General features: G+C 42.6%; 1 protein-coding gene across 1 annotated transcript in view; it reads right to left on the bottom strand.

Moving 5' to 3' along the window:
- LOC139420448 (disks large-associated protein 1-like) overlaps positions 1-19541 on the bottom strand; it is a 223866-nt gene extending 204325 nt beyond the window's left edge. Inside the window, exon 1 of the mRNA XM_071170591.1 lies at positions 19478-19541. The gene's annotated coding sequence lies outside the window, so the exon portion shown is untranslated. The remainder of the gene's footprint in view (positions 1-19477) is intronic.
- Positions 19542-26255: the final 6714 nt, after the last annotated feature.

Genomic DNA, 26255 nt, shown 5'->3' with positions numbered 1-26255 from the left:
GTGTGCGATTTTTAAATAATTGGTTCAATCGGACATACATCTGGTGTATTAGAATAAATGATTAGTATCATAATTGTCTTATAATTATTTTGATTTCATTGAAGATTGACCACGAAGATTTCCATTTTTCCATTCACTATAATGGGGGGATCCTGTTTTCTGCTAACAATGCCTGTAGTACCACGGTTGGCCTTGAACCTCTGTGGCTTCAATGAGAGGAGGCAGTCGTTCTCCCCTGGTCCATTCATAGTGCTAACCAGTTCCAGTCAAACAATTTCATTGAAGTCTGACCGTCACAGTCCATGTTGAATCGAAGGCCAATGCCTACTGTATGTGACCAGGGTGGAGAAATTCTGCTTACTTTCCCAAAATGTCCAGGTTTTATTAAACAAATCCCAGATGAAGGATTCCAGATTTCCTGCTTATTCTCTTCTGATCTTCCAGAATTTCTCACATGTTTGACAGTGGTATGGAGAACCTCTCCTCAGCAAAAGGAAAAGATGGAGACTCTGGGAGTGAACTGGCTGTTTAGGGTGAATGTCCTCCAGACAGCTTTCATCCATCTAATACTTTCTCAGAATGGTTTGGGCATCACCAACCGTGGGCTCGTTTTGGATGAGCTTGATGAAGGATGTAAGGTACTAGCCATTATATCCACTGTCTACTTTAAATAATGAGATCATTTAAGAATCCTTCTGCCAATTATCAGCCTCTACAGGATCCATTGTAAAAGAAGCCACACTTCTCCCTTTAAGTTCTATTCATCACTTAGCCAGACAGAGCACTTAAAGCAAGGCAGCCTTCGTTCCATTTATAGCCGTAACTCCACGGCTAATCTTGTGTAATGGGCTCTTAAATAAATCTGCTGGCTGAAAAAAAGGCACCCGGGAGCGGCTCGCACGACACATCTCCCTGAGTGAGTGACAGCCAGGCAAACTACACTGTCTGGGAGTGAGTGGGATCCCCTGGAACACAGATGGACGACACCTGACCAGTCACCCACAGCATATGATGTACCAATTACAGTCCACTTTATAAGGGTCAGAGGTCACCCTATAGTACAGTACATTTGAGACAATACTTGAGGAAAATAAACTAGTTTCAGTCTAGCTGCACATTTAGTTTTTTTTAATGTTATAGTATGATATATACTCAGTTTATTAGGTACACCCATCTAGTACACGGTCACACGGTACAAGCCCCCCCCCCTTTGACTCCAAACACAGCCTGAATTCTTCAGGGCATGTAAATGTTGCTCAATTTGTATCAAGGGACCGGTGCGCCTGGCAACGACGATCATACCACGCTCAAAGTCACTTAGGTTACTCGTTTTGTCCATTCTAACATTCAATCAAACTGTAACTGAATGCCTTAATGCCCGTCTGCCTGCTTTATATAGTAAGTCACGACCATGTGACTCACTATCTGTAGGAGCGAACCATTTTCGTGAATGGGGTGGTTTACCTAATAAACTGGCCACTGTGGGTGTAAAGTCCTGAATCGGTCGGGCAACCATGGTTCACGCAGTTGACCTGCAAAAAAAATCAGCTGGCTGGTGGAATGAAAACAGGCCCACTGTGCAGCACAATTATACTGCAGTTCATGAATGTTTTAAATCACGCTAGTACAATTTTCACAAACCCAACAGCTTGTTGTATTGTGTTGCAAATGTGAGCATTGAAGCAGATAGACCTAGCCACGCAACAAGAGAGTGAGGAGCATGGAACTGTCTGTTATTGGTGCTGAAGCGTTCTAATTTGTCCACGAGCAGAAGCTTTCACAATTCAGACTTCCTTTCACCTACACTGGCCATATAATTAGCATTTGACCAGTTAGACTGGTAAAGGTTTGAGTATTTTTGCAGGCTATATTCGATGCTGGCAATTCTTTATTTCAATTTCAGTTAAACTATGCGATAATCAAAATAATGCGAGAATCTTGTTGTTTTATGTAAGTCTAGGCTAAGCCTTTCATTAGGGAGGAAGGCTAAGAAGGCTCTTTTTCAAAGCGATTTGAGTTATGATGTGATGCATTGTTAAAATAAAAATATTCTTGACATGCTTGACATGCTTGACATGCTTTCCTTTATCCAACTGTTGAATAGAGATGCTGACAAATACATTTCTCGCAGGGAAAAGGATTACTGTAATCAGCTAAATAAATTGATGCAATTTGGCGAGTAATGGATCGGCTCTCGGGAAAAAATGATATGCGGGTGGGTCGGTTCACAGAGAACAATCAGTCCTGATGTCGGATGGGTATCGGAAATGATGTGGCAGGTGCGGGACGGCCGCAGCTCAAAAAAAACTGACCCGTGCAATAGCAATGGGTGGCATTACCTACCATAGGCAGCACATTACCTAGGGCAGAGATCATCAACTAGATTCTGCAACTAGATTTTCCGTGAGTGGATGGTCAGGGGGCCGGAACATAATTACAAATAATTAGTAGACTGCAAATTGACCACAAGAAGCCCAAACAGAGATAATATTTGACTGAAACATTATATCTTCTAACCTTGTATACATTTGTGTAACTTAACAAACACTCTTATCCAAGAGTGTTTTACAGTAGCAATTAGGGTTAAGTGCCTTGCTCAAGCGTACAGACAGATTTTTCACCTAGGCAGCTCAGGGATTGAAACCAGCAACCTATCAGTTACGCGCCCAAGGCTCTTAACCACTAGGCTACCAGCCAGAATCAATCATATACAGTATATCTCTCTCTATTATGGAATACTTTTGAACAGATTTCCAAAATGTAAATCTCTTGGAGCGGATTTGCAGGTGTTTTTATAGTGGGTTGCATTCAACAATTTATAAAATTGTCTTCCCGCCAGTTGGGGAACCCTAAACACTATCGCTGAATAGAAACTTCATCCTCCGGTACAAGCTTCAAACCAAACAATGATCTCTCAACTCAAGCGAAATGCTCCCTTATTAAAGCCTACTATGTAATTGTGCTCATGAGTTCCTACTTCGTGACAGGGCCTCAGAAAGGAGAGTTGTTCTGCGGGCATCTATGTTATTCTCCTGACTGATCCTCTCTCACTCGCTCATGTCACAGGCACAGAGAGGAGAGGAGAGGAGAGGAGAGGAGAGGAGAGGAGAGGAGAGGAGTGGAAGGGAGGGAAGTAGAGAGGCCAGCTGCTGATAGGGCACTGACTGCACATGTTGTTGACTAGAGGGACTAGCAGGAGGAAACGAGACCCGTTCTAACCCAACTCTGTCGCTGTCCCTTTCTGAAGCATGGGATTTCAGTCTGGCGGCCATATTAACACAATATATTTTCATAATTATGTGGACACCCCTTTACATTTGTGGATTTGGCTGTTTCAGAAACACCCTTTGCTGATAGGTGTATAACATTGAACACACGGTCATGCAATCTCCATACGCCAACATTGGCAGTAGAATGGCCTTACTGAAGAGCTCAGAGACTTTCAACGTGGTATCGTCATAGGATTCCACCTTGCAGACAAGTCAGTCAAATTTCTGCCCTGCTAGAGCTGCCCCGGTCAACTGTAAGTGATGATATTGTGAAGTGGAAAAGTCTAGGAGCAACAACAATTCAGCTGCTAAGTGGTTGTCCACACAAGTTCACAGAACGGGACCGCTGAGTGCTGAAGTGTGTAACGCATAAAAAATAGTCTGTCCTCAGGTGCAACACTCACTATCGAGTTCCAAACTGCCTCTGGAAGCAACGTCAGCACAAGAACTGTTCGTCGGGAGCTACATGAAATGGGTTTCCATGGCCGAGCAGCCTAAGATCACCACTCGCAATGCCAAGTGTCGGCTGGAGTGGTGTAAAGCTCGCCACCATTGGACTCTGGAGCAGCCACCATTCTCTGGAGTGATGAATCACACTGGCAGTCCAAAGAACAAATCTAGGATTGGCGGACGCCAGGAGAACACTACCTGCCCAAATGCGCAGTGACAACCAAATTTGTGGCAACAGTTTGGGGAAGGTCCTTTCCTGTTTCAGCATGACAATGCCCCCTTGCACAAAGTGAAGTCCATACAGAAATTGTTTGTCGAGAACGGAGTGGAAGACCTTGACTGGCCTGCATAGAGCCCTGACCTCAACCCTATTGAATACCTTTGGGATGAATTGGAACGCCGACTGCGAACCAGGCCTAATCACCCAACATCAGTGCACAACCTCACTAACGCTCGTGGCTGAATGGAAGCAAGTCCCTGCGGCAATGTTCCAACATCTACTGGAAAGCCTTCCCAGAAGAGTGAAGGCTTTTATAGTAGCAAAGGGGGGACCAACTCGATTTTAATGGCCAAGATTTTGGAATGAGATGTTCAATGAGCAGGGATCCACATACTTTTGGCCGTGGAGTGTATCAAGCATCTCAGAGTGGGATCTAGGAACACGTTCCCCCTGTCAATGTTATTCTTATTCATTGTGATCAAAAAGGCAAAACAGATTCTAAATCAGCACTCAAATTCTGAGATGTTTGATGAATACGGGCCCTAGAATGGACTGCAGGGTTTTGCTTCAGTCAAAAGGATGGACAGACATGCTAGGGTGTCATGATGGATCCTTACCCTTTAAAATACAACTAGTATGACTCCAACCATACAAAATTAACACAGATATGTATTTTATCCATTCTAAATAAATGATTAGGCCTTTATTATATACATTGGGATACAATGGAAAGATGCGTGTTATGTCTGTCATGCATTCCGTTTGGATGACACCCGACCTCATCGAATCCTGTGGACTGTGAAGATAACGGGGTCATTGTGACAGGCGAGAGCTGCCCCTTTCCTCTCTCGCTCGTTGACTCACTGTAGCAATAAACGTCTGCGTGTACGACGCATCAATCACGTCAAACTGGGGTAATTCATCTAGACATCCGAAGAGGAAGATATGAACATATGAGGCTTCTACATCTAAAGGAAAATTAAGGACATATCAGTAAGGTGTTCAGGGTCCCAGGAAATGGGTGGTTATTGGTTCATCAGTTGGGCCTATTGAAATCCTTTACGAGTCTGGTCCACCTCTACCACTTATTCTAGTTTTTTTTAAATATATATATATATATATACAGTACCAGTACAAAGTTTGGACACATCTACTCATTCCAGGTTGTTTCTGTATTTTTACATTGTAGAATAATAGTGAAGACATAGAACAATGAAATTAACACATATAGAATCATGTAGTAACCAAAAAAGTCTAACTATATTTTCAATTTGGGATTCCTCAATGTAGCCACCCTTTGCCTTGATGACAACTTTGCACACTCTTGGCATTCTCTCAACCAGCTTCATGAGGTATTCACCTGGAATGCATTTCAATTAACAGGTGTGCCTTGTTAAAAGGTAACCAGCATGGCTACCACAGCAGTCTGCAGCGATACGCCATCCCATCTGGTTTGAGCTTAGTGGGAATATCATTTGTTTTTCAAAAGGACAATGACCCAAAACATACCTCCAGGCTGTGTAAGGGCTATTTGACCAAGGAGAGTGATGGAGAGCTGTATCAGATGACCTGGTGTCCACAATCACCTGACCTCAACCAAATTGAGATGGTTTTGGATGAGTTGGATGGCAGAATGAAGGATAAGCAGCCAATAAGTGATCAGCATATGTGGGAACTCCTTCAAGACTGTTGGAAAAGCATTCCTCATGAAGCTGGTTGAGAGAATCCCAAGAGTGTTTAAAGCTGTCATCAAGGCAAAGGGTGGTTACTTTGAATAATCTAAAATATAAAATATATTTAGGTTTGTTTAATAAATATAAAAAATTGGTTACTAAATGATTCCATATAAGTTATTTCATAGTTTTGATGTCTTCACTAATAAAGAAAAACCCTTGAATGAGTAGGTGTGTCCAGAATTGTGACTGGTACTGTATATTTTTTACATGTTTTATCGGATAGAGGAGAGGCCGTGGGAGAGATAGTGTGTCACAAAGGCAGTGGGCCGAATTTGAACCCACACTGACACCAGGCTCATGTGTGCTGGCGGCAGCGGCCTTGAATGCTAGATCATCCATGCGACAAGTCGGTCTCTTCTAAATCTTTGTTTGCATGAAATGATCTTCCCTCCCACATTGCCAGTGATGAGGGCATAGGCTTCCTCCCTGACCCTTCTCCTCAGCATGAGTCTGACCTTACCGTGGGCAGTGTCATGGGCAGGCTAACACAGATTTAACAGTCCTGCACTGAATGCTGATGTGAGTGTTTCTGCTGACTGACTCAGAAGCTGTACTATAGGCCTACATCAACAAAAAGTCTGCCATGGGCCATACAGACATAATATTACACCATGTTTTGTCTTGAGCCCAGACAACATAAAGCCCTGTGGTTACAAATCTTCACAATTTCAACCCGTGCGTGTCTATCCTGTACCATATTGCGGCCCACTGAATGAAAGGTTTTCGTTGTATGTGAAAAAACAACAACAATAATAATAATAATAATAGTTTAAAAAATGACGCACACAAATATGTTGAACCTCAAGCCATAATGCAATGATTGTTCTCAGCTCTCTGGTGGTTTTCTATTATAAAGACAATTGAATCATAAGAGAGAAGAGCGTGCTGTGAATCATTTATAAACAACAACATTCATGGCATGACCTAGAAAGGTATATTTGGAGTGCCAATGAAATCTGATCGGGCTTTTATAGATGTGAAAGAGAGCCATTGGCAATAAAATGAAAAATGACACTTCTTTGTCAGATCATTGACTGATCAGGCTGCAACTGACTCTCCATGTGGTCCAGCATGTGTATTGCCCGAGGTTAGGAGGTTGCAAGCAATAGACCGTTTGAGAATATGTCTGTGTGTGTGCAAACAGTCAGGAGGGGCATTACTTTGACTGATTCACATACCAAAGGGTCCCAGACAAATCATTCTCTATTTCAGTGGTCGCCAGAAGACCACGGAAAAAATCTCCAAGGCATTCCTAGTCGATCACAAAACATTTCTATAAAAAAAAATTAGTAATAATAAAGCCTTGCATTCCTAATTTGTTCTGTCTCTTTCCGTTGGCAGTAGGCACACTGCTTTCAATTGCCCTGCGCACCGGGGAGGCAAAGTCATCCCAATTTTTTCCCATTTTATGTGTCTGAATGTACAAACTCCGGCCTACTTGGCATGCCCAGAGAGCTCAAAGGAAGTGCACACATAGACCTACCGTTGTCCAATCGGATTGCTCAGATCACTGTGTTAGTCTGCAGCTTCCTTGAGAGCACAGCAAAATAAGTTGATGCTACAGTGACTTTGAAACGTCTAAAAACAAGACTGGAGAGACTGTCAATGAACACAGCAAATGGCTGCTGTTTTTATGAGTGAGTTCATGTTTGATTCCACGCTGTGAAATGGAATTCTACATTCCTGCTGCAACCAGCACCCGCAGCTTCAATGAATGAGTAGCAAAGTGGATCGATAGGCTTGCGCTGTTACCATTGGCAGATGTGTGTTGTTTAATATCGAGGAGTATTTGACTTTCTCTGGTCATAGGAGTAATAACATGAATTTGTGCAAGAGGCAGAAGTAATGCGATGTGACCCAGGTTTTGCCGTCAGCGCGAAGACGACGGGGGTTCGCTTTTTGGTCAGTCTTAGTGGAGGGGGAGAGCTGAGGGACAGTCCAATGGTGAGAGGCGGCGCCTCTGATGCTCTCCTGCCGCTGAGACTGACCATCAGATGCAGGCACCATCAGTCCAGTAAGATAAAGAAAAATAGTTATTTGAAATGTATGCTCCCTCAGCTGTGCCTCACAAGTAATGCAACAAATGATGACATATTACCAGTGTGATCATATACCTAAAGTTTTGAATCACAATTTGGTCTGATAAGAACAGCATTGGCAGGATATTTCAAGCATAGCAAATTTGCAGCGCTAATGTATTAGGCCTGTAGCCTACTACACAAATCACATTGCTACAGAACTGCTTTAACTAGGTTCATGTTGTATAGGCTTATGTTTTCCTAAGAAATGTATTTTTTTATTCTGAGCGATATATATCGGCCTGCATTTTGACTCAGAAAGGGATCTCGGCTAAGAAAAGTTTGGTGACCACTGCTCTACAGCTTAACATTCTGCCACAGTGTGAAACTAGGTACTATTACATTTCCAAGATTGGCTGATGCAAGGAAGTACTGTACAGTACCTTCTCTCTGATGTGCTGGGGGTTCTGTGTACATTTCTGCCTTCACTATCAATGTTAGATTTTGTAAGGAGTAGGGCAGTTCCTATTTTTCTATGTTTATTGGATAAAATAGAGATAGAGTAAAGGGTGTGCTGAAATAGCAGTGGGCTGGATTTGATCCCATAATGCACCAGTATAAATGCAGCTGAAAGTTCTTTAAAAAACAAATACAGTAAAAACGAACCACAAATGTGTCTGGGAACTTGTGTCATCTGCAGTGGGATCCCAGTTCTCCCCATCAACCTTGATATCTAGACGGAAAGCTGCTCTACAGTAGATCCAACATCCTCGATAACGCTGCACACGAACTCAGTAAGCAGGCTATAGTGTGTAGAGGACATGCCTAAGGCTGTGTCCCAAATGATACCCTATTCTCTTTATAGTGCAGTACTTTTGACTGAAGTATTGCACTATATAGGGAACAGGGTGCCATTTGGGATGTATCTTAAGAAAAATAATGGGAGTCCAGGAGGTTATTAAGGCAGCCTTCTTCCCCAGCGTCTAGGCACAGCCAAAGGCCTCGCTGACCGATTAGGTTACAAAACAATGGCCATGCCCTTTCACAGTCAGAGCATGTTCCAATGGCTGGAAGGCAAACAAACATCCCTTTATCCTCTCTTTCTCTCCCTACAGAATTGACATTGTCTCTTGGCACTGCAAACTTATGTCTTCATATCAACAAATAAGTGGCCTAATTTGCGGGGGAAAAAAACCTCAAAGCCACCTCTCAGAAATGATTGCATTTCCGCCGAACATGCTTTAACATTAATGGTACTGTACATGGAAGTACATTGAACAAAAATATAAACGCAACATGTGGTCCCATGTTTCATGAGCTGAAAATAAAATATCCCAGAAATGTTCCACAAGCATAAAGCTTATTTCTCAAAAATGTTGTGCACAAATTTGTTTGCATCCCTGTTAGTTTGCATTTCTCATTTGCCAAGATACCTGGCAGGTGTGGCATATCAAGAAGCTGATTAAAAACAGCATGATCATTACACAGGTGCACCTTGTGCTGGGGACAATAAAAGGCCACTAAAATGTGCAGTTTGGTCACAACACCACAGGTGTCTCAAGTTTTGAGGCAGCGTCCAATTGGTATGCTGACTGCAGGAATGTCCACCAGAGCTGCCAAAGATTTTAATGTTAATTTCTCTACCATAAGCTGCCTCCAAAGTCATTTTAGAGAACTTGGCAGTACGTCCAACCAGCCTCACAACCGCAGACCACGTGTATGGCGTTGAGTGGTTTGCTGATGTCAACATTGTGAACGGAGTGTCCCATGGTGGCGGTGGGGTTATGGTATTGGCAGGCGTAAGCTACGAACAACAAACACAATTGCATTTTATCAATGGCAATTTTAATACACAGAGGTACCTTGATGAGATACTGAAGCCCATTGGCGTATCATTCATCCACGCCATCAACTCATGTTTCAGTATGATAATGCATGGCCCCAAGGTCGCAAGGATCTGTACACAATTCCTGGAAACTGAAAATGTCCCAGTTTTTCCATTGCCTGCATACTCACCAGACATGTCACCCTCTGGATCGACGTGCACAACAGGTTCTTACACTTCCCACCAATATCCAGCAACTTTGCACAGCCATTGAAGAGGAGTGGGACAACATTCCACAGGCCACAATCAACAGCCTGATCAACTCTATGCGAAGGAGGTGTGTCGTGCTGCATGAGGCAAATGGTAGTCACACCAGATACTGACTGGTTTTCTGATCCACGGCCCTATATTTTTTAAGCTATCTATGACCAACAGATGCATATCTGTATTCCCAGTCATGTGAAATCCATAGATTAGGGCCTAATGAATTTATTTCAATTGAAATATTTTCTTATCTGAACAGTAAATCAGTCAAATCTTAGAAATTGTTCCATGTTGGATTTATATTTTTGTTCAATATAGAACCAGTGTCACGATTCATCATAGAACCGTTGTGAGGAGGCCAGCGTTGAAAGAGAACTCAGACGATGTGCAGGTATTAGCATAGCCACGTAATTGAAGACGAGCATTAGAACAAAACACAACACCTCTGTTCCAGTTCACTTGTCATAGTAGCTTTTGAATGTGATTACGCTACGATGTCATAGCATCTCTGTGGCCTCTGTGGGCCTTGTCAGCCTCCGGCGTGTCAGACCTGTAGGCGGAAAACAGCTGCAACTCCCACAGAAGCTCACTGTCTGTCTGGGAACACTAAGGGGAAGCAGAGACTGTAAACAAGCTCTTTACAGTGACATTTAATAACAGTGATTTAAAGCCTGCGGATTCACTACAGCAGCACAGAGAAAGACTAGACTACTACCTACAGTAGCAAGAGCCTATAGACTACTGCCCAGCAAGTCTGTAACGATGTGCTCTGAGAGTCGGAAGCAAGTTCAGGGAGTGACTGTTTTAATAAAATAAACGGAACATAATACAAAACAGAAACACTAACAGCACACAGAAACAATAACGCGTGGGGAAGGAACCAAAGGGCGTGACATATACAGTGCCTTGCGAAAGTATTCGGCCCCCTTGAACTTTGCGACCTTTTGCCACATTTCAGGCTTCAAACATAAAGATATAAAACTGTATTTTTTTGTGAAGAATCAACAACAAGTGGGACACAATCATGAAGTGGAATGACATTTATTGGATATTTCAAACTTTTTTAACAAATCAAAAACTGAAAAATTGGGCGTGCAAAATTATTCAGCCCCTTTACTTTCAGTGCAGCAAACTCTCTCCAGAAGTTCAGTGAGGATCTCTGAATGATCCAATGTTGACCTAAATGACTAATGATGATAAATACAATCCACCTGTGTGTAATCAAGTCTCCGTATAAATGCACCTGCACTGTGATAGTCTCAGAGGTCCGTCAAAAGCGCAGAGAGCATCATGAAGAACAAGGAACACACCAGGCAGGTCCGAGATACTGTTGTGAAGAAGTTTAAAGCCAGATTTGGATACAAAAAGATTTCCCAAGCTTTAAACATCCCAAGGAGCACTGTGCAAGCGATAATATTGAAATGGAAGGAGTATCAGACCACTGCAAATCTACCAAGACCTGGCCGTCCCTCATACAAGGAGAAGACTGATCAGACATGCAGCCAAGAGGCCCATGATCACTCTGGATGAACTGCAGAGATCTACAGCTGAGGTGGGAGACTCTGTCCATAGGACAACAATCAGTCGTATATTGCACAAATCTGGCCTTTATGGAAGAGTGGCAAGAAGAAAGCCATTTCTTAAAGATATCCATAAAAAGTGTTGTTTAAAGTTTGCCACAAGCCACCTGGGAGACACACCAAACATGTGGAAGAAGGTGCTCTGGTCAGATGAAACCAAAATTGAACTTTTTGGCAACAATGCAAAACGTTATGTTTGGCGTAAAAGCAACACAGCTGAACACACCATCCCCACTGTCAAACATGGTGGTGGCAGCATCATGGTTTGGGCCTGCTTTTCTTCAGCAGGGACAGTGAAGATGGTTAAAATTGATGGGAAGATGGATAGAGCCAAATACAGGACCATTCTGGAAGAAATCCTGATGGAGTCTGCAAAAGACCTGAGACTGGGACGGAGATTTGTCTTCCAATAAGACAATGATCCAAAACATAAAGCAAAATCTACAATGGAATGGTTCAAAAATAAACATATCCAGGTGTTAGAATGGCCAAGTCAAAGTCCAGACCTGAATCCAATCGAGAATCTGTGGAAAGAACTGAAAACTGCTGTTCACAAATGCTCTCCATCCAACCTCACTGAGCTCAAGCTGTTTTGCAAGGAGGAATGGGAAAAAATGTCAGTCTCTTGATGTGCAAAACTGATAGAGACATACCCCAAGCGACTTACAGCTGTAATCGCAGCAAAAGGTGGCGCTACAAAGTATTAACTTAAGGGGGCTGAATAATTTTGCACGCCCAATTTTTCAGTTTTTGATTTGTTAAAAAAGTTTGAAATATCCAATAAATGTCGTTCCACTTCATGATTGTGTCCCACTTGTTGTTGATTCTTCACAAAAAAATACAGTTTTATATCTTTATGTTTGAAGCCTGAAATGTGGCAAAAGGTCGCAAAGTTCAAGGGGGCCGAATACTTTCGCAAGGCACTGTATATATAGGGAAGGTAATCAGGGAGGTGATGGAGTCCAGGTGAGTCTGACGACGTGCAGGTGCGCGTAACGATGGTGACAGGTGGGTGCCATAATGATCAGCCTGGTGACCTAGAGGTTGGAGAGGGACTTCATCCTAGAAAGTCTATAGACTACTGCCTAGAGAGCCTATAGACTACTTCCTAGAAAGTCTACAGACTACTGCCTAGAGCGCCTATTGACTACTGCCTAGCAAGTCTACAGACTACTGCGTAGAGAGCTGAAGTGCATTGATCTCCACAAGCTCAGTCTTCACAAACAGACTGACAACCTCAGAGGGCATTGAGTATTAACCTAACAGTGTGTAAATATTATATAGGATGGATTTGATGGGATCTGCTGGGCTAAGGGGAGTTTTACTCTCATAGGCGATGGTTTACTCCACTATCAAAGCAGTCTGTATGTCTTTTTGTGAACAGGGCTCACAACAAGTTCACAACAAGTTCAACTCAGTTCAACAATTCAAACGTGACGTGTTGATGGAAGATGGGCATCACGACTTAATGACGTGGAATTAAAATTAACAGCAAACAAGAAAAGCAGTACAGTTCGAAAAGTTGAGTGCCAGCGTGTTATTTTTCTTGCCCTGAGCGGGAATGTATACAACAGTCACCTGAAAACTCCCTCGGGAGGTAGAAGGGTCTGCATTTGACCATCAGGTATTCCAAGACGGGTGAACAATAGGTTGAGACTTCCACTGCGCTCGAGTGCACAGAGCAGCTGGCAGGCACATTCACAGTAATGTTCAACCTCCCTCTGTTCCAGTCTGTAATCCCTGCATGTCTTACCAACAACAGTTCCCAAGAACTCTAAGACAATGACTAATGCATCTGTAATCATTAAGTGCTTTGAAAGGCTGGTTATGGCACACATCAACTCCATCATCCCAGATACACCGTAGACCCACTCCAATTGGCATACCGGCCCAACAGATCCATAGACAACGCAATCTCAATTGCACTCCACACTGCATTCACCCACCTAGATCAGAGGAATACCTATGTGAGAATGCTGTTCATTGACTAAAGCGCAGCATTCAACACCATTGTCCCCTCCAAGTTTGTCACCAAGCTTAGGACCCAGGGACTGAACACCTCCATCTGCAACTGGATCCTGGACTTCCTGACGGGCTGACCCCAGGTGGTGAGGATAGGCAACATCCCCTCCGCCACGCTGACCGTCAACACGTGGGCCCCACAGGAGTGTGTGCTTACTCCCCTCCTGTACTCCCTGTTCATCCATGACTGGGTGGTTACGAAAAACTCCAACACCATAATCAAGTTTGCTGACGAAATGATTGTGGTAGAATAACAGGGAGAAGGGAAGTGACCTGACAGTGTGGTGCCAGGACTACAACCTCTCCCCCAAAGTAAGCAAGACCAAGAAGCTGATTGTGGACTACAGTAAGCACTCTCCTATCCACATCGATGGGGCTGCAGTGGAGCTGGTCAAGAGATTCAAGTTCCTCCGTGTCCAAATCACTAAGGACTTAAAATGGTCCACACGCACACAGTCGTGAACAAGGCGCGACAGAGGTTGAAAAGCTCTACAGCTGCTCCAATGAGACAATCTTGGCTGGCTGCATCACTGCTTGGTAAGGCAACAGCACCGACCTCGATCAAATGGCGTTACAGAGGGTGGCGTGGACAACCCAGCTCCCTGCCATCGAGGATCTCTATACCGAGTGGTGTGAAAGGAAGGCCCGGAAAATTCTTAAAGACTCCAGCCATCCAAGCCATAGACTGTTCTCCGGTTCCACACGCCAAACTATACCGATGCATCAAGACTGACACCAACAGGCTCCTGAACAGCTTCTATCCCAAATACATAAGACTGCTAAATAGCTAACAAAATGACTACATGGACTTTCTGAGTTAACCCTTGTATTTTAATTTATTATGCACACTCACAGGACTTTACACACTCAACACTCCTGACACTCCAACACACATACATAATTTGCTCTCACACCCACACATAACATGCATACACATTTAAACAGACTCTACACACACGCACTCACATACAATCAGCATGTACAGTATGCTGCTGCTCCTCTGTTTATCATACAGTTGAAGTCGGAAGTTTACATACACCTTAGCCAAATACATTTAAACTCAGTTTTTCACAATTCCTGACATTTAAAAATGCCCTGTCTTAAGTCAGTTAGGATCACCATTTAATTTTAAGAATGTGAAATGTCAGAATAATATTTCAGCTTTTATTTCTTTCATCACATTCCCATTCGGTCAGAAGTTTACATACACTCAATTAGTATTTGGTAGCATTGCCATTAAATTGTTTAACTTGGGTCCAAAGCACCCCCACAACATGATGCTGCCATCCCCGTGCTTCACGGTTGGGATGGTGTTCTTCGGCTTGCCAGCCTCCCCCTTTTTCCTCCAAACATAACGATGGTCATTATGGTCAAACAGTTATATATTTGTTTCATCAGACCAGAGGACATTACTCCAAAAAGTACAATCTTTGTCCCCATGTGCAGTTGCAAACCGTAGTCTGGCATTTTTTTATGGAGGTTTTGGAGCAGTGGTTTCTTCCTTGCTGAGCAGCCTTTCAGGTTATTTCGATATAGGATTTGTTTTACTGTGGATATAGATACTTTTGTACCTGTTTCCTCCAGCATCTTCACAAGGTCATTTGCTGTTGTTCTGGGATTGATTTGCACTTTTTGCACCAAAGTATGTTCATCTCTAGGAGACAGAAAGTGTCTCCTTCCTGAGCGGTATGATGGCTGCGTGGTCCCATAGTGTTTATACTTGCATACTATTGTTTGAACAGATGAACGTGGTACCTTCAGGCATTTGGAAATTGCTCCCAAGGATGATCCAGACTTGTGGAGGTCTACAATTGTTTCTGAGGTCTTGGCTGATTTCTTTAGATTTCCCCATGATGTCAAGCAAAGAGGCACTGAGTTTGAAGGTATGCCTTGAAATACATACACAAGTACACCTCCAATTGACTCAAATTATGTCAATTAGCGTATCAGAAGCTTCTAAAGCATGACATCATTTTCTGGAATTTTCCAAGCTGTTTAAAGGCACAGTCAACTTTGTGTATGTATTCTTCTGACCCACTGGAATTGTGATACAGTGAATTATAAGTGAAATAATCTGTCTGTAAACAATTGGAAAAATGACTTGGACAAAATAGATGTCCTAACCGACTTGCCAAAACTATAGTTTGTTAACAAGAAATTTGTGGAGTGGGTGAAAAACTAGCTTTAATGACTCCAACCTAAGTGTATGTAAACTTCCAACTTCAACTGTATATCGTCAGCCTACAAGTTATTTTTGTTTGCTATAGAAATATAATCACTAAGATTGTGATGATAGCCCGTTTGTTTTACAAGCGTGTTTACAGTTAACATGCATAGGCTAAATGCATTGCACTTCTCGTTGTGGCTGCACTTTGGATATAATTAATTGCATTTCTGATGTTGTAACAACAATTTCAACAGAAACATTATTATCAATGCACAGTTGTCTTATTATGCATATGGAATAAATGCACTTCTTGTCGTTGTCGCATTTTGGATGTATTGTACTGTTATTGCTGAAAGACTTCAGCACCGGACAGTGTCCATACAGTGCATGAGCGCTGTCCACTGCTGAAGTCTTTCACCTTTGCACTTGAAAGACGTTTTTTGTCATTGCCTTGTGGTCACTTGTATTAGCCTTATAGCTATTTGTGACCCAATTCAGGAAACTCGTCGTACGTCGCAAGTCACAGTAGAGCTGTTTGAAGGTAAACATTTTTTTAATCAAAATGGGGATTTGGCCAGAAATGCGTTCTCGAACATGTGAACTTTCATGTTCCTTAATAATCAATTTGTATGCCATCTGTAAACATGAATAAAACTGTTAAATTACAAGCCTAGTTGGTTTAGCCACAGAAAAAGTAAGCAACCTTCCCCCTAGCCATGATTGGCTGAGATAATGAGTGGGCTGGACATGCTGAGAGATGAGTTTAGATTGGTCTGCAATATAGCACGCATCTGTCTATCGGAGCTGGTCAGTATGTCTAAGTAATAGTGTCAAACACAGCTTTTTAAAAAATGTATCGCGTTGTAAAACTGCATAAACCTAATGTCAAGTTAAAGTGTACTGTTAGCTAGCTAACGTTAGCTGGCTGGCTCGCTAGCTAATGTTATGTGTGTGCTCTCCACTTTCTGGAGTTTTGAAATCAGTGGAATTCAAGTATGATAGCTAATGAGATGTAGAAAACACCAGTCTGGATTATCTCATCAAACAAAGGGCAACCATGCATGGCATCACACAAGAGATGCGTCCAATCATGGTGTATACTGGTAAGATAGTCTAGCTAGCTACATTTTCAGATATTACACGTTTCTAATTTTGACAGAAAGTGGTTTCATTTCAAGTGTACTGTTAGCTAGCTAACATTAGCTGGCTTGGTCGCTAGTTAACGTTATGTGTATGATCTTGTTCTTCGTATCTCTGACACATTTGCTTGATTAGTTATAGTCATAGAACCTGGTTGGTTAGGTACATGCAAATTCATGCAGGGTAGTAACGTCATGAGTTGTGATAAAAGTCCATTGTTTAGCTAGCTAGCTAGCTACATGTCTTAACAAAAGACTCCACTCTAATTTTACCAAGTACTTTCATTTCAAGTTAGTGTACTGTTAGATGGCCAGCTAATGTTAGCTGGCTGGCTTGCTAACTAACGTTACGTCACGTGTTGGGATTCATTGTTTACATAGCTAGCTATCTAGCTACATTTCTTAACAAAATACTCTCGTCTTAGTGTGCCAGATCGCAGAATAACTGATGAATGTTTGAACGCTCAACACCCGTTGAATATGTCCTGTGTCAGTAAACGTCGGCAACAAAGCATAATTCCATTGTCGCCAGATGCACAGTTACAGTCACCAATGTTCTGGATAACATGAACATTTTCTATCCAGCTCTGCTGGGGTGAGTAAAATGGCCAGAGTGGGGTGTTCTCTCCTTATCTGTCTGGAAGTAGCTAGCCAATGTTATCCAGTTGGCTTGGGTGCTTGACTGTTGTTGTGAGGTCAGAGCTCTCGGAATAACCCTACTTATTGGCCAGAGTGTCCAGTGTGCACTCTGAAGCGAAACGCTCTGAATTTACGAATGGACAATCTGACAACACAGTTGCAGTCACCAACGCTCTGGATAACACACTGTAACAGCTGGCTCTGTGAGCTGGTCAGTGAGCTGTTCTCTCTCTCTCTTAGATGTCTGGAAGTAGCTGGCAATTTAGTAGAGTACGCTCGGATCAACCCTTAAAGAGATGGGTGGGGCTAAGGCTTAAGAGGGTGTGAACAATGCTTAATGGGTGTTGACAAAGAAGGGCTCTCCAATAGTAGTACCAAAACATTGAAAGACGGTTTTCTCAAAAGTGAGTTTACAAGTTTATCAACTTTCAAAGCAAAATTACTTTCTCATTGTCAAATGCAGTGTGTGATATACCATTTTGTAGCTCTGGGTCTCTAGTTTTGTCCAATGTAAAAAACAGAAATTCAAATGTTGCGACATAAGACCGAATTCAGGTGGTGAGTCACATTTTGTTGAATATTCTTTGGCCAAATTCAATTAAAATCTACATTTATATTGAATGTGTCCTGTGCCATATCTGTTTTTATTGAAAAAACGATAACTTCCTTATAACTCTGAAGTCATGAAAATCAACTGTTTTCTTAGCACCCCCACGTATTTGTCAAGCCCCCCCTTAGCACCAGGAGAGAAAAAATCCTGGCATTGTGCCTGCTATAGCCTGAGTGGCAAGGGCAGCATGCATTAAGTGGAAGAACTGAACCCAGAGGAAGGAAATATTATTTTGACAATGAGGAGAGAAAACATGAAACAAAATTAAAGGATGGATAAAATCTAGAGCAGGATGTCAGATAAAATCTCAAAAGATAAGCACATAGAAAGAGGGAAACAAAATCAAGCAAAAATTAACAAACAGTCACATGCATATACAGTAGTTATTCAGGGCTTTCACAGTGTCTGTTATAAAGAAATGGTGAGCACTCACGTAGAGGAAGAAGTGAGTGACACAGCAGCCGTATTGTCACTCACATGGTTGCACACGGTTTGAGTTCATTTGGCCCAGAACAAGTAGCATATTTAATAATATTTTAAATTATTTCCGTTCACCCCAGCTCGCCTCTCTACGCGGCTAGCAGAACACAGGCCTTCCTAACAGTCTCTTATCTGGAGATTCCCATCTCCCTCACTAGCTTTAAGATCCAGCTGTCAGAGCAGCTCACAGATCACTGCACCTGTTCATAGCCCATCTGTATACAGCCCATCTATCTACCTCATCCCCATACTGTATTTATTTATTTTGCTCCTTTTGCACCACAGAAACTCAACTTGCACATCCATTTTTGCACATCTACCATTCCAGTGTTTAATTGCCATATTGTAATTACTTCGCCACCATGGCCTATTTATTGCCTTATAACTCCCTTATTTGACCTTATTTGCACTCACTGTATATAGACTTTCTTTTTTTTCTCTACTGTATTATTGACTGTATGTTTTGTTCATTCCATGTGTAACTCTGTGTTGTTGTATATGTCAAACTGCTATGCTTTATCTTGGCCAGGTCGCAGTTGCAAATGAGAACTTGTTCTCAACTAGCTTACCTGGTTAAATAAAGGTGATTTTTTTTTTTTGAATTATATATTGAATCAATTCCCCCAACAATCTGTGGAATCCTCCTGCTCTGCCTGCCTGTAAGTCACTCAATTAGGGTTAAGTGCCTTGCCCGAGAGCACATCGACACATTTTTCACCTAGTCGTCCTGGGGATTCGATCCAGCGACTTTTTGGTTACTGGCCCAACACTCTTAAGCACTAGGCACAAGCTACTTCCCCTGTTAAGGAACATTTGTCTGTTCATTTATCACTCACTGCATGTTGTTGTCTGCTGTGGCATCATGAGATGTAGCATGTAGCAAATACCCACTCTCCTCACCTCTCGTCTTGCCTGGCTTATCAGTTAATGACGCACTGGGTCGGAAACCTCCTCTCTATGGTCTTCTACATGCTTCCCAATAGCTTCCATTCATCCTGCTGTAAATTGCATTGTGTGTGTAGGCCTATGGGCTGTTTTGCTGCAATGGGCGCTATTACCGTCACAACTACTGGTGGTGTTAAAGGACAAAACAGAACTGTCACAGAAGGTCCTCTGGGGGTCAATGCTGTTCTGTTTCTTCATCCTCCATGTTTTGCAGTGTCATCATGACAGAGCACTCCATAACAGGTCTAGGATCAGGCCTGTGAGAAGCAATCAAAGGGGCAGCATTACACAGAGCAGAGAATCTCCCTTTGGGATCGAGATCAGGAAAGGAAGCTAGAGTAGAATCAGATTCCGTCTGTCTCTGGCCAGCTACACTTCTGTACTAAACACTGATGAAGAATATGAAGATGGTTGTGTGCATCCAGGTCCCTATCCTGATTAGAAAGGGGTTTGTGGTTGATGTCTGTGGGTGGACACTGCACACTGTTATGTCTCCAATGCAACACATTGAATAAATATCAATATTTCGATAGCTAAGCTTCCTGCATTCATCCGAGTTGAATCTAATTTCATGTCTGAAGACACCCTGGGTGTGTTTAGGTTAAGAGTGTGTAGTTAAATTCACCAGCCGTTCTATGGTCAACTGGTAATCTGAGTGTCTTCTGTGCTGCCAAAATATCCGATGCAAAAGGACTGCAGAGAACGCTTTGGAGGGGAGATAAGGATTTTGAATATTTAAAACATATATATTTCATCTTCCACAGCTGCTGCCCAATCACCCTCTTTCGTTTCTCTTTGGTCTCGCTGTTTTCACTCCATAATAATGTATTGCGTAATAATGTGTTGCGCATTTTCTTTAAAGGGTTTTGTGCTCGTCTCCGAAGCCAGCGATGACGTAAAATAGAAATGGTTGCTGATTTGTGTAACTGTATGTGGGTAATATTCGTGCTCAGCACTCAGTGATAACATAACAACCTTTACTGTAAAGTTTATACTGTAAAATGTATACTACTTGGTCAGACCCTGAGGGGTCTATATCTCCCATATAAAATGACATACTATTAAAGAAGAACGATGTGTCCGGAGGGAATGGCTGTAACCTTTACTCGTGACATGTCACTCCTGGCCTCTATGATGAGGTCAAAGGTCAAGTCATCTTGGAAAGAAGGCTTCTCTACTGTACACGCCCCCTTCACATTCTAGTCAATAGTGATATAAATAAGATATGCCGTTTTGCAGACACTTTTATCTCAGAAAACTTACGGTGGTGCGTGCATACATTTAAATATGGGTGTTCCTAGCGGGAATCAAACCCAAAACCCTGGCATTGATAGTGCCATGCTGTGCCAACTTAGCCACACTGGACCTCCACAGAGTCTGGATTGTTTTGGTGGCACTGCAACACTTTACTTCTAAGTAGATCCGCGCTGTGTTCTTTTTTCTTGTGACACAGCATTTGATTAATCATGTATGTTTGGTGGGGGCCTGTGCGTCTTGTTGCTTCTGAGTGTTGCGTTGTAAAGGGACACCCTTTGTTTTAGTGTATTCACTCTCTTTTTTTTTGTCTTTCTTTCTTTCTCTCTCTTTAGCTGCTAAGTCTTTACATTTTGCTGGAGGGGGCACTTCAAGGCTCCCGTAGTCTTCCTGTTATCTAAACCCCACAGCCAATTCTGGTGCACTTAACCCATTGGATTGGCGGACTGTGTGCGTGACAATGAATGTAGATTGCCTGAGGGACCTCTTCACTGAATTTCTCCTGGACCCCGTTGTGAACACCTTCATAAAACTGAGCAATACAGGCAGTGTGATCAATGTTACATTTACTAAGGGTCTCTTTGATCGTAGCGAAAAGCGTCAGTTGGAGTGAAACTAAGAAATTCCCCCACAACTACAGCATTTTTTTTTTACGTAGCGCACCACCACAGACACTTGTTCCGTTTTACTGAGGTCCTTACTCTCAGCTACCATCAATGCAAATAGTTCAGCATCTTGTGTTTCACCACTTATCTGATCCCTGATCATATTTGCCATAATGTCTAGTATTTCATTCTGTATATCGTGATGCGTGTACTTAGCATTTCTAGGACAATCTGAGATTTCCTGTGCAACTGTTTTGTCGAATTTGCCTATGACCTGTAAACGTTCAAAGAGGTTTCCCTGGTTGACAGCCATGTCATTTTCCATGTCTCCTCTGTGTGAAAATCCCTGGTATGCAGCGTAACGCAATGACTCCACGACTGCTCTCATATACTCAGTTCTCTCTGACTATTTTCGAATGGTCCACTCGTTCCACGCTCTCATTGCATATTTATGCTCCACACTTGCATGCACAGTCCTTTGAAAGAGCCATTTGTAATTCTCATACCATCTACGATTGAAGTAGCGATCCTTCTGGCTGGATAATGTCGAAGAAGAGGGTGCCTTGGTTCCTCAACAGGTGGCTGTCTTAAATCAGAGGGAGCGGTGGCTGTTCTAACGGTGCAGCTAACGATGGCTGTGGAGCAGTGATCAGCGACGTACTGCTCTGGTGCTCCCTCACATCGTGGCTTGCGAGTTTCTCTCTCCGACTCATCTTTCTTATCTCCCGCTTCTTCTTTGGCCCCCTCGGAGACAGGGTCTGGGTCTGGATTTTCATTTTCTACCAGCACTCTTCCCTTGATCAGAAACCGGTCCATCGCAACGGGGTGAGATGGGCGACTAGCTAGCTAGAAGTTAGCTCACATAACATAGCCTAACGTGCACACACACACCAGACACCTCCACAAATACACACACACACACACACACACACAAACACACACACACATCATAGGGTACACGTGCGACCCGAGCACTCAGCCAGGGATCGGATTGGGAACAGAATGGCTGGTTATTAACTTCTACATATTTCTTTATTTAAAAATAAAAGAATACTAAAATGCTTGAGGGGGCTTAACTGGGGCTACGCAGATTTGTGACATGGCTAAAGCACCCCCTAGCCCCATAGAGCACCGTGCCTGGGCTATAGAGAGGGGGTTGAGCCCTTAGGACCCTCGGCCACTGAAAATGTTTTTCCCCATACACTCCGATAGTCTTATTCAATCTTCATCTCTGGTCGTTGGGGGCAGGATTAGTGCAACAAAACTCTGTACGCTGACAAAGAGGCCAAACTGACTGGCTGGATAAAGCAGAATGGGAACAATTGGTTCATATATGTACAGCATATTTATATTTGTTGTACTAATGACTTCATGTTGATATGAAGTAAGCTACTTGTACATTACATGGCCAAAAGTATGTGGACACCTGCTAGTCGAACATCTCTTTCCGAACTCATGGACATTAATATGGAGTTGGTCCCCCCTTTGCTGCTATAACATTTTCTACTCTCCTGGGAAGGCTTTCCTCTAGATGTTGGAAAATTGCTGCTGGGTCTTGCTTCCATTTAAAGTGGGGCAAAAAAGTATTTAGACAGCCACCAATTGTGCAAGTTCTCCCACTTAAAAGATGAGAGAGGCCTGTCATTTTCATCATAGGTACACTTCAACTATGACAGACAAAATGAGGAAAAGAAATCCAGAAAATCACATTGTAGGATTTTTAATGAATTTATTTGCAAATTATGGTGGAAAATAAGTATTTGGTCAATAACAAAAGTTTATCTCAATACTTTGTTATATACCCTTTGTTGGCAATGACAGAGGTCAAACGTTTTCTGTAAGTCTTCACAAAGTTTTCACACACTGTTGCTGGTATTTTGGCCCATTCCTCCATGCAGATCTCCTGTAGAGCAGTGATCATTTGGGGCTGTTGCTGGGCAACAGACTTTCAACTCCCTCCAAAGATTTTCCATGGGGTTGAGATCTGGAGACTGACTAGGCCACTCCAGGACCTTGAAATGCTTCTTACGAAGCCACTCATTTGTTGCCCGGGCGGTGTGTTTGGGATCATTGTCATGCTGAAAGACCCAGCCACGTTTCATCTTCAATGCCCTTGCTGATGGAAGGAGGTTTTCACTCAAAATCTCACGATACATGGCCCCATTCATTATTTCCTTTACACGGATCAGTCGTCCTGGTCCCTTTGCAGAAAAACAGCCCCAAAGCATGATGTTTCCACCCCCATGCTTCACAGTAGGTATGGTGTTCTTTGGATGCAACTCAGCATTCTTTGTCCTCCAAACATGACGAGTTGAGTTTTTACCAAAAATTTATATTTTGGTTTCATCTGACCATATGACATTCTCCCAATCTTCTTCTGGATCATCCAAATGCTCCCTAGCAAAACTTCAGACGGGCCTGGACTCACCGTTCTTGTGATAATTTTGACCCCACGGGGTGAGATCTTGCATGGAGCCCCAGATTGAGGGAGATTATCAGTGGTCTTGTATGTCTTCCATTTCCTAATAATTGCTCCCACAGTTGATTTCTTCAAACCTATTGCAGATTACCTATTGCAGATTCAGTCTTCCCAGCCTGGTGCAGGTCTACAATTTTGTTTCTGGTGTCCTTTGACAGCTCTTTGGTCTTGGCCATAGTGGAGTTTGGAGTGTGAGTGTTTGAGGTTGTGGACAGGTCTTTTATACTGATAACAAGTTCAAACAGGTGCCATTAATACAGGTAACGAGTGGAGGACAGAGCAGCCTCTTAAAGAAGAAGTTACAGGTCTGTGAGAGCCAGAAATCTTGCTTGTTTGTAGGTGACCAAATACTTATTTTCCACCATAATTTGCAAATAAATTCATTAAAAATCCTACAATGTGATTTTCTGGATTTTCTTTCTCATTTTGTCTGTCATAGTTGAAGTGTACCTATGATGAAAATTACAGGCCTCATCTTTTTAAGTGGGAGAACTTGCACAATTGGTGGCTGACTAAATACTTTTTTGCCCCACTGTAGCTACAATACCATAAGTGAGGTCAGGCACTGATGTTAGGCGATTAGGCCTGGCTTCCAGTCGGCGTTCCAATTCATCCCAAAGGTGTTCGATGGGGTTGAGGTCAGGGCTCTGCGCAGGCCAGGTAAGTTCTTCCACACCGATCTCAACAAACCATTTCTGTATAGACCTCTCTTTGTGCACGGGGCAATATCATGCTGAAACAGGAAAGGGCCTTCCCCAAAGTTTTGCCACAAAGTTTGAAGCAGAGAATTGTCTAGAATGTCATTGTATGCTGTAAGATTTCCCTTCAATGTAACTAAGGGGCCTAGCAAGAACCATGAAAAACAGCCCCAGACCTTTATTCCTCCTCCATCATACTTTACAGTTAGCATTATGCATTGGGGCAGGCAGCGTTCTCCTGGCATCCGCCAAACCCAGATTCATCCGTCGGACTGCCAGATGGTGAAGAATGAAACAGCACTCCAGAGAACGCATTTCCACTGCTCAGGAGTCCAATGGTAGCAAGCTTTACACCACTCCAGCTGATGTTTGCGTTGCACATAGTGATCTTAGGCTTGTGTGCGGCTGCTCGGCTATGGTAACCATTTCATGAAGCTCCCGACGAAGAGTTCTCGTGCTGACGTTGCTTTCAGAGGAAGTTTGGAACTTGGTACTGAGTGTTGCATCCAAGGACAGACAATATTTACGCCCTGAGCCGTTGTTGCTCCGAGACGTTTCCACTTCACAATAAAAGCACTTACAGTTGTCCTGACGTGCCCTGGGGGAGGATCATAGCCTCTCTCTATATCTCTTTATCTCTTTATCCCTCTCTCTCTCTTTATATCTCTCTCTTTATCTCTCTCTCTCTCTTTATCTCTCTCTCTCTTTATCCCTCCCTCACTCCACAGTTTTATGACTTTATGACAGCTCATAAAAACCTGGTAGAAACTGCCATGCAGTATTGAGAGAGTCTACCAGAACAAAGAGCTTCTCTTAGTTCAAACTCCTACTTCCCAAAATGGAAGAACTAAACAATATTTCTACTTTTGAGAATGTGTGTTTCATTTGGTGATCTCATGAAGGACAGGAAACACAAATAACTGCATCTCTTAAAGTGTACATTTCCCAGCTGTCAGGTTTACATCTAAATATTGTGAAACGTATGTGATTAAACATGAAACTATTTGTGAAAATATGTAATGTGATGTTATCCTTCTAAAGGAGAGTATGGATTGTCAAATAAAGATGAACTAGTCAGTGAAACATGAGATGTTACAGTTTGTAATGTCCCGATGGTAGGATAATCTTAATAGTAGGTCATCAATTGTATTTTCCAATGATTGCATGTTAGCAAGAAGAATGGAAGGCATTGGGAGTTTACTCGCTCGCCTCCGGATTCTCAGAAGGATCTCCGATCTGCGTCTCCTTTTCCGGCGTCTTTTATTCACGCAAAAGGCGTGGATCTGAGCCTGTTCCAGTGAAAGCTGGATATCCTTCTCGTTGGACTCGTTATCTTCTTATGGATCAGTGGGACTCGAAAACTTCCGGTGAAATTGCCAAATTCAAATTAAATTACTATAAATATTTAATTTTCATAAAATCACAAGTGCAATACATCAAAATAAAGCGTAACTTGTTGTTAATCCAGCCACCATGTCAGATTTCAAAAAGGCTTCACGGTGAAAGCAAACAATGCGATTATCTGAGGACAGCGCTCAGCACACAAAACATTACAAACAGTTAGCAGCCAAGTAGATTAGTCACGAAAGTCAGAAATAGCAATAAAATTAACCTCTTACCTTTGATGATCTTTGTATGGTTGCACTCACAAGTTTCCCAGTTACACAATAAATGTTTGTTTTGTTCGATAAAGTCCCTTTTTATATCCAAAAACTTCCATTTTGTTGGCGCGTTTTGTTCAGTATTCCAATGGGTTAAATGCGGTCACAAGAGGCAGACGAAAATTCCAAATAGTATCCGTAAAGTGCGTAGAAACATGTCAAACGATGTTTATAATCAATCCTCAGGTTGTTTT

The sequence above is a fragment of the Oncorhynchus clarkii genome, chromosome 11, assembly GCF_045791955.1.
Source record: "Oncorhynchus clarkii lewisi isolate Uvic-CL-2024 chromosome 11, UVic_Ocla_1.0, whole genome shotgun sequence".
NCBI lineage: Eukaryota > Metazoa > Chordata > Actinopteri > Salmoniformes > Salmonidae > Oncorhynchus > Oncorhynchus clarkii.
The sequence above is the reverse complement of the archived record's forward strand: the minus strand, read 5'-3'. Positions and strand labels throughout refer to the sequence as shown.